This window comes from Rana temporaria, chromosome 7 (assembly GCF_905171775.1).
Source record: "Rana temporaria chromosome 7, aRanTem1.1, whole genome shotgun sequence".
Lineage (NCBI taxonomy): Eukaryota > Metazoa > Chordata > Amphibia > Anura > Ranidae > Rana > Rana temporaria.
Window position 1 is genome coordinate 147,721,840 of NC_053495.1, and position 17,120 is coordinate 147,738,959.

The 17,120-nt window shown below is 42.0% G+C and overlaps 1 pseudogene; it reads right to left on the reverse strand.

Moving 5' to 3' along the window:
* The window catches only part of LOC120945736, a 73,550-nt pseudogene extending 59,865 nt beyond the window's left edge, over positions 1 to 13,685 (reverse strand).
* Positions 13,686 to 17,120: the final 3,435 nt, after the last annotated feature.

The following is a 17,120-nucleotide window of genomic DNA, read 5'->3' on the forward strand; positions in this document are numbered from 1 at the left end:
GTTATAACAACAAAAAAAATTGCATTTTTATTTATTTATTTATTATTTATTTATAAAAGGCCCCACCAAAATCCTCAGCACCAGGCCCATGATGCTCTTAATCTTGCCCTGCACCTAATGATTGGTGTGCTGCAGTATATACATTTTTTGGTTTTGAGTTTAACCACTTCCATACAGGGCCTTCATACACCTTCCCGCCCAAGCCAATTTTCAGCTTTCAGCACTGTCGCACTTTGAATGGCAATTGCGCGGTCATGCTACACTGTACCCAAACAAAATTGGCGTCCTTTTTTACCCACAAATAGAGCTTTCTTTTGGTGGTATTTGATCACCTCTGCGTTTTTTTTTTTTTGCGCAACAACTAAAAAAAGACCGAAAATTTTGAAAAGAATTACGTTTTTATTTTTTTCTGTAAATAAGTACGTTTTCTCTTTCAATTACGGGCACTGATATGGTGGCACTGATGGGCACAGATGAGATGGCACTGATGGACATCGTCGAGGTAGTACTGACGGGCACAGATGAGGTGGCACTGATTGGCGGCGCTGGTATGCGGCACTGATGGGCACACATAGGCGGCACTCATGGGCACACATAGGCGGCACTGATGGGCACTGATGGGCAGCACTGATGGGCACTCATGGGCAGCACTGATGGGCACTCATGGGCGGCACTGATGGGCACTCATGGGCGGCACTGGGCACTCATAGGCGGCACAGATGGGCACTCATGGGCGGCACAGATGGGCACTGTGGGGTGGCACTTATGGGTGGCACAGATGGGCACTGTGGGGTGGCACAGATGGGCACTGTGGGGTGGCACTGATGGACACTGTGGGGTGGCACTGATGGACACTGTGGGGCGGCACTGATGAACACTGTGGGGCGGCACTGATTTACTTGTTGCCAGTCAGTGCCCATTTGTGGGCACTGATTGGCATTTTTTTTTTTTTGCATCTTTTTTTTTTTTTTCAGACTTTTTTTTGCATCTTTTTTTTGCCCCTTTTTTTAAGTTTTGCCCTTCCCTAGTGGGCATCCCTGGTGGTCCATGTGGCGATCCGAGGGGGGGCTGCGCTGATAAACAATCAGCGCGAACCCCCCCTGTCAGGAGAGCCGCCGATCGGCTCTCCTTTACTCGCGTCTATCAGACGCGAGTGAGGAAGAGCCATCAACGGCTCTTCCTGTTTACATCGTGATCAGCCGTGGTTGGACACGGCTGATCACGTGGTAAAGAGTCTCCGTGAGAGACTCTTTACCGAGATCGGTGTTGCGGGGTGTCAGACTGACACCCCGCAACAACGATCACCGCGATGCGCGCCCCCAGGGGCGCGCAGCGGCTAAGAATCCTGAGGACGTCATATGATGTCCAGTCAGGATTCTACAACCACTTTGCCGACGTCAATTTGTCATTGGCGGGCGGCAAGTGGTTAATAGCACTTTAAAGTTTCTTGCACAGCAAATACATGTGATAGGTAAATTAATATTGTATTGTTACCTGGTGGTCCATATACATAGATCGAGCCCGCATCTACTAAGTACTCAGGAGTGAGGTGAATGTATCGGCCTTGTTCACCACATTTTCCATACTGTAATGTGTATGGGTCATATCCATAATTCACATGTGGTGATGCGATGATAATATCTGCCTAATGATAAAGAGACAATTGTTTTATTCTACATAACTGCAAAAGTTAAATGTAAAACCTACCCTTGACCCATTTATAGTCATCCTCCCTAAAATTCCCTGAAACTTGGTTGCTCCAGCAGGGCGACTGCAAAATTCCTTTACCTGGTGCTTCCAGGTAAAGGAGTGCATGTGACCTCCTCCCATGATGCAGTGCTGGGGCCCGAGAGGCCAATAATCAGGCCTGAGCAGTGTCACATGAGGGAGGCGATGACATTATCAACAGGGTGAATCATCTGAAGTGGAGCTTACACAGGGTTGGGACTGCAGAGGAAAGAAGCAGCATTATAGCACATGCAGGGTATATAGCAGTGGACTGGATTGACAGACTTTTTTTTAAAACAAGAATCTTTTTTAGAACACAGCAAGATGCTCATGCAGAGTCTTTAGAGTAAATGTCATACAGTATATGACATTTACAAAACACATACTCTTAATGAAATTTCTTGAACCACCTGATGTTACCCCCTTCATGACCAGACATGTTTTGCTATTTAGCACTGCAATACTTTACTGGTAATTAATTGCACGGTCAGGTAATGCTGTACCCAAACAAAATTTATATAATTTTTTCACACAAATAGAGCTTTCTTTTGGTGGTATTTGATAACCAATTGTTTTTTAATTGTTTGCCTTATAAATTAAAACAGTTTTTTACGTTCTGCTGCAAAACATATCCAATAAAAAAAAAATATTCTGCTACATGTCTTTGGTAAAATCCCAATAAGTGTATATTGATTGGTTTGCATGAAAGTTATTGCGCCTACAAACTGGTATATATACTGGAATTTTTGGGCCAGATCCAGAGAGAGAGTACGCCGGCGTATCTACTGATACGCCGGCGTACTTTCAAATTTCCTGCGTCGTATCTTTAGTTTGAATCCTCAAACCAAGATACGACGGCATCTGGGTTCAATCCGACAGACGTACGGCTTCGTACGCCTTCGGATCGTAGATGCAATACTTCGGCGTCCGCTGGGTGGAGTTTGCGTCGGTTTCCGCGTCGGGTATGCAAATTCGCTTTTTCCGACGATCCACGAACGTATGCGCGGCCGTCGCATTCTCTTACGTCGTCTCTAGTCGGCTTTTTCCGGCGTATAGTTAAAGCGGATGTGCCACTAAAAAAATATATTAAAAGCCAGCAGCTACAAATACTGCAGCTGCTGACTTTTAATATAAGGACACTTACCTGTCCTGGAGTCCAGCGCCGATCGCAGCAGATGACGAGCCGATCGCTCGTCACCCTGCTGCTCCCCCCTCCATCCACGGTGAGGGAACCAGGAAGTGAAGCGCTCCGGCTTCACTGCCCGGTTCCCTACGGCACATGCGCGAGTCGCGCTGCGCCCGCCGATTGGCTCCCGCTGTGTGCTGGGAGCCGAGTGTTCCCAGCATACAACGGGGGACGGACGGGAAGCAAGGGAAAAACCCGTCTTTTGCCCGCATCGTAGGGCCGGAAGTGGGTGCAGATACCTGTCTGTAGACAGGTATCTGCACCCCCCTCCCCCCTGAAAGGTGTCAAATGTGACACCGGAGGGGGGGAGGGTGCCGATCAGCGGGACTCCACTTTAGAGTGGAGATCCGCTTTAAAGCTGGTATTTTGCGGCGTATAGATAGACTTGCCATGTTAAGTATGGCCGTCGTTCCCGCGCCGAAATTTGAAATATTTTTTTTTTTGCGTAAGTCGTCCGTGAATAGAGATGGATGGAACTCACGTCTGAGTTAAAAAAATTACGTCGTTGCGACGTCATTTCGCGCAAAGCACGGCGGGAAATTTCGAAACGGAGCATGCACAGTTTAATCGGCGCAGGGCCGCGCTTCATTTAAATGAATCACGCCCCCTAATCAGCGATTTGAATTCCGCCGCCAGAAATACACTACGCCGCCGTAACTTTCGGCGCGCAATCTTTCAGGATTCAAACCAAAGCCGGAAAAGTTACGGCGGCGTAGGGTATCTCTGATACGCTGCGCCTATCCATTTCTGGCCCTTTATGTTTACATTTTATTTATACTACTACAGGCAGTGATTAGCAACTTACAATGGGACTACAATAGTTTGGCGGATAATCTGACACAGCGGGTCCCGCTGATCCTACTGCTTATTTGATTACATGCCTGATTTTATCTGCTGAAATGTGAGTGTAATCTTTTTTGCTGCTAAACCATTTTTACAGTTTTACACTATGTGCATCTTCGTTTTCTCTTTTGTCCTTTTCTATACGCTGAGTTTTTGAATTGATGATGTTGGCTCAAGCCTCTATCATTACTGGCTGATATTGGGATAACCTCTTCCTCCGGTATATCATATACTGTATTGCAGTGGAAATCACCTTCCTGCCTTCCATTCAAGACACCTCCAGAACCAGGACATCATCACTTTTAGCCTATACGACCCATTAAGCATATGCTTAATTGGGTCCACACATTCTAGTAAGCCTCCAATTTACCTTGGTGGTGGATTTATGATAGATCTTCACTTCATGTTTTCAACATTAAAGTGGAGTTCCACCCATAAATATAACATTACATCAGTAGTTTTAAAAAAATGTCATTAGTCCTTTACAAATTTTTTTTTTTTTTTTAGATGCCTTTAAAGTGTTGTTGCTAGGCAGAATAGTTAATCTTCCCACTTCCTGCACCTAGGTGCTTAATGCACCGCACAGACTCCTGGGAATGTAGTGGGTGTAACTTTCCAGGAGTCTGTGCACTCCCCAGTCTCAACGGAATCATGTGACTTGGACAGCACAGGTGCTGAAACCTGATCTGACACTGCTTGTGCAGCACTGAGCATGTGCGAGATCTGCAAGGCTGAAATCCAGGAAGTCATACAGTCTGGCTTCATGATGCCCACACTTAAGATGGCCCCAGTCAATTTCTATGTTATAAAGTGTCTAAATGCTGTAACAACCTAACAAAAAGGACCTTAGTTTACAGACTAACTTTACTAGAATACATTAAGCTTGTGTATTACAGGGGTATTTATATTTAAAAAGTGAAATTGTGTCCGGAACTCCGCTTTAACAGGGAGATGGAATGTCCATAGAGAATTGTGGAATTCTCGTAGTACAGGTGCCCATAGACTTTAACAACTTGCTGCACCATAGTACAGATGCCCATAGACTTTAACAGGGAGATGGAATGCCATTTTTTTTACAACATAACTTGTTGCTGTCAGTCAAAAGTCAAATTCTTAGTGACATACTAAAAGGAATGAAAGAATGGAATGCCTATAGACTTTAACAGGGAGATGGAATGCCCATAGAGAATAGTGGAATGCCCATAGAGAATAATGGTAAAATTAAAAATTAATTTGCGACAGAGTCTTTAGACATATCCAATTTATTTTTTGCAAACCTACTTTCAAATATCATTGGCCGTGTTTAATTTTGAGATTAGGTGGGATTATTATTTGTTTTTTTATGCCATAAAAAGGTGAATGACAGAAGGGAATTTCTATAGAGTATGATGGGAAGAAAAATATTCCCATATTCCCAATTAGGGGTATTTTTAAAACATTCTAAAATAGAAGGGAATATCTATAGATTATAATGGGAAGAAAAATATTCCCATATTCCCAATTAGGGGTATTTTTAAAACATTCTAAAATAAAATAGAAATTTTGTTGCTGTCAGTCAAAAGTCAAATTCTTAGTGACATACTAAAAGGAATGAAAGAATGGAATGCCCATAGACTTTAACAGGGAGATGGAATGCCCATAGAGAATAGTGGAATGCCCATAGAGAATAATGGTAAAATTAAAAATTAATTTGCGACAGAGTCTTTATAGAAGGGAATGTCTATAGAGTATAAAAGGAAGAAAAATATTCCCATATTCCCAATTAGGGGTATTTTTAAAACATTCTAAAATAGAAGGGAATGTCTATAGAGTATAAAAGGAAGAAAAATATTCCCATATTCCCAATTAGGGGTATTTTTAAAACATTCTAAAATAGGGTACGTTCAACAACTTCTTCTTAAAAAAAAAAAGAAAAAAAAAAAAAAGGCAGACCCAGGGAGGATTGAACCCACAACTTTCTGCACCGTAGTACAGGTGGCTAACCGCTCAACCATGGAAGACTGCTGATACATATTGGGAAATTTCTAAGGTAAGTGATTATTTAACACAGTGGAATTCTCATAGTAGACTTTAACAGGGAGATGGAATTTAGACATATCAAATTTATTTTTTGCAAACCTACTTTCAAATATCATTGGCCGTGTTTAATTTTGAGATTAGGTGGGATTATTATTTGTTTTTTTAGGCCATAAAAAGGTGAATGACAGAAGGGAATGTCTATAGAGTATGATGGGAAGAAAAATATTCCCATATTCCCAATTAGGGGTATTTTTAAAACATTCTAAAATAGAAGGGATGCCCATAGAGAATAGTGGAATGCCCATAGAGAATAATGGTAAAATTAAAAATGAATTTGCGACAGAGTCTTTAGACATATCAAATTTATTTTTTGCAAACCTACTTTTAAATATCATTGGCCGTGTGGCTAACATAGACTTTAAAGTGGAGTTCCACCCATAAATATAACATTACATCAGTAGTTTTAAAAAAATGTCATTAGTCCTTTACGAATTTTTTTTTTTTTTTTAGATGCCTTCAAAGTGTTGTTGCTAGGCAGAATAGTTAATCTTCCCACTTCCTGCACCTAGGTGCTTAATGCACCGCACAGACTCCTGGGAATGTAGTGGGTGTAACTTTCCAGGAGTATGTGCACTCCCCAGTCTCAAAGAATCATGTGACTTGGACAGCACAGGTGCTGAAACCTGATCTGACACTGCTTGTGCAGCACTGAGCATGTGCGAGATCTGCAAGGCTGAAATCCAGGAAGTCATACAGTCTGGCTTCATGATGCCCACACTTAAGATGGCCCCAGTCAATTTCTATTTTATAAAGTGTCTAAATGCTGTAACAACCTAACAAAACGGACCTTAGTTTACAGACTAACTTTACTAGAATACATTAAGCTTGTGTATTACAGGGGTATTTATATTTAAAAAGTGAAATTGTGTCCGGAACTCCGCTTTAAGTCACATTTTGTTGGACTAACATTTTTTGAATTTTCTATGAGACTTTATTATTACAATGAATTTTATTTATTTTTGGTTTTTATTCATGGACTTTTGAGCACTTTTGGTGTTATGTATTCAAGTTTTTGAGATTTATTCTCTGTTCACATATATTTAGCACTACACCTTTTTTGTTCCATATGTTTTTGCCTGCAGAATTGATCTTATTCTGTCGGTGTTGGCTGCCATTTATATGCTATTATAGGTAGTGCTGTGATATATATACATATTGTATATTGTTTGTTTTCTATTGCGGGTCAGAAAACTGGAAATGGTTAATCAGAATGGCTATTCAAAAAGCTTTTCTATAAAGTAGTAGAAGTAGTTTACAACAGCATGTATACTTGTGCACACTAAATGTGTTCAAATCAGATACCATACCTAACCCTCTGGGGTCAATTGTAGAAAGGATCTTGCCATAGAAAAGTTTTCTCTGTTGGTGATTCTCTGAGATTAAGTAAATTACTTGCTCCAGCAGACACATTCTCTATTCAAACATGGCATATATGTGAACTTAAAGGGTTTGTAAAGGAATTTTTATTTTTAGCTAAATAGCTTCCTTTACCTTAATGCAGTGCTGTTTTCATGTCCTCATTGTTCGTTTTTGCTCTCAAGTTGCTGAAATTCTTCTCTGATTTTTACACTTCCTGGTTGTCTGTTTCCTGATAACCACAGTACTGGGAGCTTTCTCTCTGTGGTCACTAACTTCAAGGAGGTGTGATTACTGTGTGTCTAAAACCCCTCAACACCAATCAGTTTCGTTTTCCAAACCATCACTGCCCTGTATTGGCTCTGTACAGCACATAGCAGGAAAAAACATGCAAAAACGAAACTAGAAACTACAGGTACATTATATGATTGATTTTTATCTATTTGTAATCGTTTTTAAAAGGAATCAGTTAACTATTTTGTCTCTATACCCTATAAACAGTCATTTCAGCAAAAACATTTTTTTTTATTTACAACTCCTTTTACAAAGTGCAATGTGCCTAGAATGCAGGTTTCTCATGCAGAGAAATAATATAGGCTCCTTTCCACCCCTGCCACATTACTGACCCAACAGGCAAAATATATTCATTGGTGTTATCCAAACAAAAAAGCAGAGTACCTGTATATTCCGGCGTATAAGACGACATTTTGTACTTAAAAATATCCCACAAAAATCGGGGGTTGTCTTATACGCCCGTACCTGTATGTAGAGACTGCGGGCGTCCATTAATCAAAAGCCACGCCTCCTCCTCGTCCTGTTCCGTGATAGGCGGAACACTCAGTTTCCCAGCAGAGCCTTTGTTCGGTGTTCCGCCTATCACGGACGTCCTCGGCCTTGAACGAGAGGATGTCCATGATAGGCAGAACACTGAACACAGGGAAACTTAATGTTCCGCCTATTACGGAACAGGATGAGGAGGAGGCGCGGCTTTTAGTAAGGTAGGCAATGGGTACAGTGAGGTAGGCAATGGGCACAGTGAGGTAGGCAATGGGCACAGTGAGGTATGCAATGAGCACAGTGAGATATGCAATGAGCACAGTGAGGTATGCAATGGGCACAGTGAGGTGTGTCGGAAGGGGGTGGTCTTATAAGATGAGTATATCCCAAAACCAACCTTTTAGCTGGAAAATTAGGGGGTCATCTTATACGCCCAGTTGCCTTATACGCTGGCAAATATGGTACTTTCTTGGAAAGGACAAACAAGTCAGCTGCACCCTAGCCTTCACACAGTTTTATTATTCCAGGATTAGATCACAGAACAGGCTCCCCAGACCAAGCCCCAGCTGACATGTTTCACCAAGGAGGAATGTAATCAGAGATCTATTGACCTCTCTTTTTGAGTCAAATCTGTCAGAGTGGGGCTTGGTCTGGGTGGACTCTTCTGTGATCTTGCCCTGGAATAATAAAACTGTGTGAAGGCTGATGTCATTGGCGTGCAGCCGACTTGTTTGTTGATCATTCCATGTGGGGAATATTGATGAGCCCCTTTAGCAGGCACCAGAAACCGCAGAGATGGGTGGATTGTGGGCTATGAGCAGCAGTTCCCTTTGGTACTTAATATGCTCTTGTTTGGGCAGTGATTTTACACAGGACATTTCAGGTTTTGGATCCCTTCTTATAAAGCAGTAAGCAATGCCAATGAGTGCAGCCAACAAAAAATACTGTACATGAAGCACCTTCTTACAGGTCTATTAAATTATAAATATATGCATTATAATACATCTGTGTTAAATCCTAAAAAAGTGCAATCTCTTACCTTATCATATGTTTCTGTCCTTACTTTTTCATACGTTTTCTTTGACCAGGTAAATGGTATTAGTATTTTTACACTCCGTATGAACAGCCTGTTTTGTGTTGCTTTGAATAAATAACTTGATGCTTCTTTAACCATGCTCTTGTAAAAAAAAAAAAAAAAGTATGCATATATTCTTGTCAAATTATTATTGTAAATACATTTACAGCAAAAGAATAATATTCCTATGCAGTTTATATTCGAATGATGAATGGGTTGCTAAATAATTTAAAATGTTGCTTGTGCTGGTTAATTGCTCAAATTTTCCGAATAGATTTGATCAATATGCTAGATCTGTGATGACACTGTCAATTAGAACTGGACTATGAGGAAGAAGGAATGGCTGCACACCGAGATAGGAAAAAGAAGTCCTTTATTCCTGTTCTATAAAAGCAAAGTTACACACTACAGGACAGTAGCAATGCATCAAGGTAGACGCGTTTCACACAGTTGCATGTGCTTATTCATTACCAGAACTGGACTACGGACAGGTGTCTTACGTATTTAAAGCAGAGTTCTGGCAATTTTATTTTTATTTTTAAAGTCAGCAGCTACAAATACTGCAGCTGCTGACTTTTAACATTTGGACACTTACCTGTCCAGGGTGCCCGCGATGTCAGCACCCAAAGCCGATCTGTCCCTCGGCTCTCGGTTGGAGGCGCCGCCATGTTCGGTGAGGGAATCAGGAAGTGAAGCCTTGCGGCTCTACAGCCTGGTTCCCTACTGTGCATGCGCATGCCGCGCTGCGAGTCCTCACTGGTCCCTGCTGTTTTCTGGGACCTGTGTGTCTCCCAGAGGACAGCTGGGGGGCGAAGTAGGGGCCAGACGTGACGTAGATATTCGTGGATACTGTGGCTATCTATGCCCGGAAGTGGGAGCAAATACCTACTTTTAGTAGTGAAAACATATGGTAATTTGATGCCTGGCACTCGTCCCCTTCCCTTCTTGACCTGCCGGGTTGCATGCTCAGATAAGGGTCTGGTATAGATTTTGGGGGGGGGACCCCACGCCATTTAAAAAAATAAATTTTGGCGTTGTTGTTCCCTTCAAAACCCATACCAGACCTGACGGCCCTTTTGAAGATTTGGGGGGGGGGGGGGGACGCCGTTTTCTTGACATTTTGTAATTGCCTGCAATAGTTTTTTTTCTTTTAGCTGTCAGCGGAGAACCCCCCTAACAACCAGTACACATTCCACAAATACCACATGCCCACTACTTAATTTCTGCATCCATTTAATTATTTCTGCATTTAATTATTTATTTCCTTCTGTGAAAGGATTTTAACGCCTTTTCATGCAGTACTTACCAAGCTTTTTCAACATTTCTCAGTAAATACCGCAGGATCGCGTGCGATGTTTAGGCAAAATGTGTCCTGACACCTAAATATCTTATGCAAATTAATTCTGTGAATGGAGTCCTATCTTTATTACAAGATAATTTAGTCCTAACCTTTTGAACAATGACACATATGAATCTGGCCTGAGTGTCTATTTGTTAAGCTATACAATTTGATAACATTTGGAATTCTAGATAAAAAGTTCACCTGTGATGTCAAGGCTGATGAGTTTAGAAATTACTAACTATTTTATGAATGAGATTATGAGTAAAGTATGAATATGAATATTTTGTATAATTTTAAACTTAATAAAATGTAAATAAAAAAGAAAAGACTACAGTTTGGCTAAAACTATTGATTTATGACAGTAAGAATAGCCCTTGTGTGGTCTTCTGTAAGGCAACAGCACTTACCACAGATCATTAACTAATTGACAGAAAATTCAAAATCTGGTTGAAGAACCTGTGATATAAAATATGTTTCCCACCTCATATACATAGCCATTATTATTATGTTATATTATGTTATTCCAACCAGTACAGTGATGGGGCAGATGAGCAGGGGTTTACAGTGGTGGGACAGATGAGAAGGGGGTTACAGTGGTGGGACAGATGAGAAGGGAGTTACAGTGGTGGGAAAGATGAGCAGGGGGGTAAGTGTTGGGGCAGAGCAGAAAGGAGGTACATTGTTGGGGCAGAGGAGCAGGGGGTACAGAGGTGAGGCAGTTGTGCAGAGGGGTGCAGAGGAGAAAGGAGGTACATTGGTGGAACACATGAGCAGGGGGTTACAGTGGTGGGCCAGAAGAGCAGAGGAAACAGAGGTGGGACAGATGTGCAGGAGGTACAGTCATGGGGCAGATGAGAAAGGGGATTATAGTAGTGGGGCAGATGAGCAGATAAGTTCAGTGTTAGGACAGATGAGAAGATGGTTCAGTGGTTGATCAGATGTGCATGGAGGTACACTGGTGGGGCAGATGAGCAGGGGGTTACAGTGGTGGGACAGAAGAGCAGAGTGTTACAGTGGTGGGGCAGATGTGCAGGGGGTTAAGTGGTGGGGAAGATGAGAAAGGGGGTACATTGGTGGGGCAGATGAGCAGGGTGGTATTTTGGTGGGGCAGATGATCTGGGGGTTACAGTGGTGGAGCAGATGAGCAGGGGGGTTACATTGATGGAGCAGATGAGCAGGAGGGAACAGTGTTGGGGCAGAAAAACAGGGGGTAGAGCAGTGAGGCAGATGTGAAAGGAGGTGTATTGGTGGGACAGATAAGCAAGGGGTTACAGTGGTGGCGCAGATGTGCAGGGTAGTACAGTGGTGGGACACGTGCAGTGTAGTACACTGTTGGGGAAGATGAGCAGGGGGATACAGTGGTGGGGCAGATGTATCTACTGATACGCCGTCGTATCCCTGTTTCTATCTTTGGAACTGATCCACAGAATCAGTTTCCAAAAGATAGGCAGAAGATCCGACATGTGTAAGGCCCCGTACACACGACCAGTTTCCTCGGCAGAATTCAGCTTCCGACCGAGTTTCTGGCTGAATTCTGCCGAGAAACCCGGCCGTGTGTACACTTTCGGCCGAGGAAGCCGACGAGGAGCTCGGCGAGGAAATAGAGAACATGTTCTCTATTTCCTCGTTGTTCTATGGGAGCTCTCGGCCCGCCGAGCTCCTCGGCGGCTTCAGTGCTGAACTGGCCGAGGAACTCGATGTGTTTGGCACGTCGAGTTCCTCGGCCGTGTGTACGAGGCCTCAGGGACTTACACTGCCGGATCTTAGGATGCAGTGCCGCATTCGCCGCTGGGGGCAGTTCGAGTCGAAATGCCGATTCGGGTATGCAAATTAGCACTTACGGAGATCCACGATTTTTTTACGCTTCGTTTTTTCTCCGTAAGTATTAAGTTGCATGTGTAAAATTAGGGCTGCTTTTACAAAGTGTAAACTGTTTACACCTTGTAAAAGTAGACCCTTCTTACCCGCGACGCTGTTATTTTTTTTTTTTCCCGTTGTATCTTTTTTTTTTTTTTACGCAACTTTTTTTCCCCAGCGCTATTCACAAAACTCGGCGTAACGTAAAACCGCGCTATGCACGTCGGGAAAATGATGTCGTGAGCATGCGCAGTACGTCCGGCGCGGGAGCGCGCCTAATTTAAATGGGACTCGCCCCATGAAAATAGGAACGCCTTGCGCCGGACGGATTTAAGTTACACAGCCGAAAATTTCTAGGTAAGTGCTTTGTGGATCGGGCACCTAGGTAGAAATTTTGCGGCAGTGTAACTTAAATCAGAATATTTAAGTTACGGCGGCTCTTTGTGGATCTGGCCCTGTGTTTGTAACTGCAGAGTATTTCAATTTCTTTTAAATGCATAAAAGATTTTTGTTAGAAAATAGAATCAACATTTATTTCTAGAGAAAGCCAAATTTATAAGTGAGACCGCTCAATTTAAACTTTAATCTTTTCTTGCCTAAATGTCCCCAGAAACACTAGGTCGTTTCTAAATTTGTTTGCTGTATTACCTAATCCTGGATGTAAAAACAAAAAAACAAAAAAACATTCTAATTAAAAGTAAATTCTCAAAAACTCTCCACCAATGGTAAAATGTAGTCATAGAGAAATACAATATTTGGATACGGACAAAGGAGGATGTCCCCTCAAAAAGCCTTATACTTTTGTTGTATGCACTTCACTTTGCTCATGAAATAATTAAATCTTCATCAGTTACACCATAAAGTCTCACCAGTCTTCTCCCAAAACCCAATTTTGCATGATTAAACCAAGATTATAAACTCAATTGATTTTCAAGTTGTTAACAGACATGAAAACTATTGGCCCACCCAAATCTACTGGTTGGTACTAATATTTTTTTATAATATGAGATACGGTTAAGCATTGTTTAAAATTGTATTCTATATTTGCACGTGGTTTTCCATTATCAAATTTAAGTATGATGTGGGTGGAAATAAATAATAATAATAAAAAAACGCTAATACTGAATATATGTTAATAACCAATAAAAAAGTTATACATAGAATGAGAGATAGATAAACACATACTGTAGAAATACTACAAAGCCACTCTATTTTGAAGAAAATAGGTTACCTGTATACTGGCAATAATTTTTACATCTTCAGGAACTTTAGGATTAATAGCAAAGACAATATCTTCATAGCCTCCATTGGTAAGTTTTACCATGGAGCCACTTCCGAAGGAAAGCGTCTGAGATAGTAAAAGAAAAAAGAATATCCTGCAGAGAGTCATCTTCACCAGCTACTCACAGCTTCTGCTCAAGTAAGTATTTTTGTAACCTTTATGTAATTTATGTTATCAGACAACCTGTATGAATTTTATCACTGAAGTATGACTTTTTCTTGCTTGTGTTATCTTTTTGTCTTTGCAATGCAGATCATAATATATTTATTACTCATATCTAGACATAGACAAGTGCTGTTATAAGGAAATAATAAAGGTACAGTAACACAAGACATGGTGATAATTCCAATAATTGTTAAAAAGTAAAGATTTATCTGTTTTTGAGTAGGCCACTAGAATATATCTAAACCTAGTTTTTTCAGTAAGAATAAGAAAGGGTTATGAACCCTGTCTGTTTTTTTCTTTGATGTCTATGCCCTGTTTGGAAAAAAATTATATTTGACTTGATGACCATTGTCTCTAGGGCTGGAATTAAAGGTAAATCTGAACTTTTGAGGTGTCACTGGAACAGGAATAGAGGGTGAGTTTTCCAATGAGGACTCTTGTTCTTGTAACAACTGTTTAATCACTGATTTCCTTCACTTTAGAGAGATTTCCTTGGACTTCCTAATGTATCTAGGGCAGTGGTTCTCAACCTTTCTATTACCGTGACCCCTTGATAAAATTTCCCAAGTTGTGGGGACCCCTAACAGTAAAAAAAAAAATCGTAGCATGGGTGGTCAGCACCTAAGCCAAGACAACTAATTTGCGCCCCCTAACCCACAGACATTTAGCGATCCCGAAGTCCCTTCCAACTCGTACAGTATTAAAACCCCTTATGGTATATTTTAGGATGTACCACTCTTCTCTTTGTTCTCCTTTTTTCCCCTTTTATCTCTATCCTAATTTCTTTTCTTTTTTTTCCCCCATCCCTCTCTTTCGCCATCTTTCTTTTTCTTTCTCCACCTTTATCTTTGTCCCTCTTTTCATGTATTCTTTATTTTTTATTCCTTCTCTTACTCCTTGGTGGGGGGGAATGGGATCTGTGACAGTGCAGGTGGGGGGTGGGATCAGTGGTAGTGCAGGGGGGTTCTGATCAGCCAACTTTGGTGCTCTTGATCAAGGTCATCTGCTGATCTTAGAACTGTAGTGGGGGCTTTTAATGGCAGCTCTAATCACAGGTAGTGTTACTCACTGTGTCTTTGACTTTGTAGTGTCCCTCAGCAGTGACACCTATGCCGAAATCCGGAGATAGGGTCTCTTCCAGCCCCTCCCACTTCACATTCCTCACCAGTCAGCTGACCTCCAGTCTCTGCCCCCCAGCCATGCTGTAAACTGAATGGGCAGCTGCGTAGATGCTAAGTGGGCGGCCGCGGGCTCCAGGAACAGCCTAGCTGGGCAGCCGCAAAAAGGCTAGGGAGAGCAGAGCGGGCTTCAAGAACAGCCCAGGATTCGGGGACCCCTGGCAAATCGTCATTCGACCCCCAAGGGGGTCCCGACCCCCAGCTTGAGAACCACTGATCTAGAGGACAGCAAGTGAGGGTATTGGAGCACAGAAAAGAAAGATTTGACCATATTATCCTACTCTATCCCAAACTTAAACAAGTTTTGGCTTCAGATATTTAATGTAAGGCTCAGTTTCACTATTAACACTGTAAATTAAAGGTGTTGTAAAGGTTTGTTTTTTATTTTCTAAATAGGTTCCTTTAAGCTTGTGCTTTGTTGGTTCACTTACCATTTCCTTTGATTCCCTTTCTAAATGTTTTTTTTCTTTGTCTGAATTTCTCACTTCCTGTTCCTCCTCGGTAAGCTTGCCCCCATTATCTGAGCCGTTCTGGTTGGGGGTTAGTCAGCGTGCTTGCCCCCTTCCTTGGAACTAAATCCCTGGGAGAAATTCAGACAAAGAAAAAAAAAACATTTAGAAGGGAAATCGAAGGAAAAGGTAAGTGAACCAACAATGCACTAGCTTTAAAGAACCTATTTAGAAAATAAAAAATGAACCTTTACAACCCCTTTAACTGCTAAAATTTAGTTTCAATTAGCCGGATTCAGGTAGACTTACGCCGGCGTATCTACTGATACGCCGTCGTAAGTCCAAATGTGCGCCGTCGTATCTATGCGCTGATTCTCTATATCAGATACGCCTGAATTGTGGCAAGATACGACCGACGTAAGTCTCCTACACTGTCGTATCTTGGGTGCATATTTACGCTGGCCGGTAGGGGCGCTTCCGTTGATTTACACGTCGAATATGTAAATGAGCGAGATACACCAATTCACGAACGTACTTGCGCCCGTCGCTGTAATCTACGTAGTTTACATAAGGCGTTTTTCCAGCGTAAAGTTAAACCACCAAATATGTGTGTATGCTTCGAAACGCGCGCATGCTCAGAATAAAGTATGAAACGGGAGCGCACCCTCGGTAAAATTAGCGTTCGTAATGGAGATAGCACATTCGTCACGGTGTAATAGATTGAAAAGCGCGAACCGTCTCTCACCAAACTTTTTCTTAACTGGCCACTAGGGGCGCTTCCGTTGATTTACACATTGAATATGTAAATGAGCGAGATACACCGATTCACGAACATACTTGCGCCCATCGCTGTAATCTACGTAGTTTACATAAGGCGTTTTTCCGGCGTAAAGTTTAACCACCAAATAGCTGGTCTAAGTCGTTTAGGGTATGGACGTCGGAACTGCCGTCGGATTTTATGTCGTTTATGTAAGTTGTACGTGAATAGGGCTGGGCGTAAGTTACGTTCACGTCGTACGCATTGAGCCGTCGTATCTTAGGGAGTATTTGCGACGTCATTCTGAGCATGCGCGCGCATGCGCCGTTCGTACGGCCATGCATTTACATGGGGTCACGGCTCATTTCAATACAACACGCTCACTACCTTCATAATTTGAATTAGGCGGGCTTACGCCGGCCCATTTACGTTACGCCGGCGCACATATGGGAGCAAGTGCTTTGTGAATACAGTACTTGCCTCTCAATGTTACAATGGCGTAGCGCATATGAGATGCGCTACGCCTCTCTAAAGATGCGCCGATCTCTGTGAATCTGGCTAAATGTATTTATAGTAAATAATGTGTATTTGAAATTGTCCTTTTACATATGAAGCACGCACAAAGGTAAACACATACAGTGCATTGTCAGCATCCGATGCTTATACAGAAAAGATTTGATTTCCTTTCGATTTACCTTCAACTATGTAGTGCAAGGGCCTGCCTGATTGCATACAAATTGGAAGTGTTTAGGTTTAACCTCATATTATAAGAAAGGAAAATTGTACAAGAAAATTGTATAATGTATGACCTTACCATTTTACACACGACCGTTTTCCTCGACAAAATCCATCAAGAAAGATGCTGGCAGAGCATTTTTGCCGAGGAAAACGGTCATGTGTATGTTTTTCGGCGAGAAAACTGTCGTGGATCTCGACGAGAAAAAAAAAAGGCATGTTCTCTTTTTTCTCGTCGGGAGTCTCAATTTCCTCGTCGTGTTTCTCGTAGGGCTGGTTTACAACGAGAAATACGTTTGTGTGTACAGTAT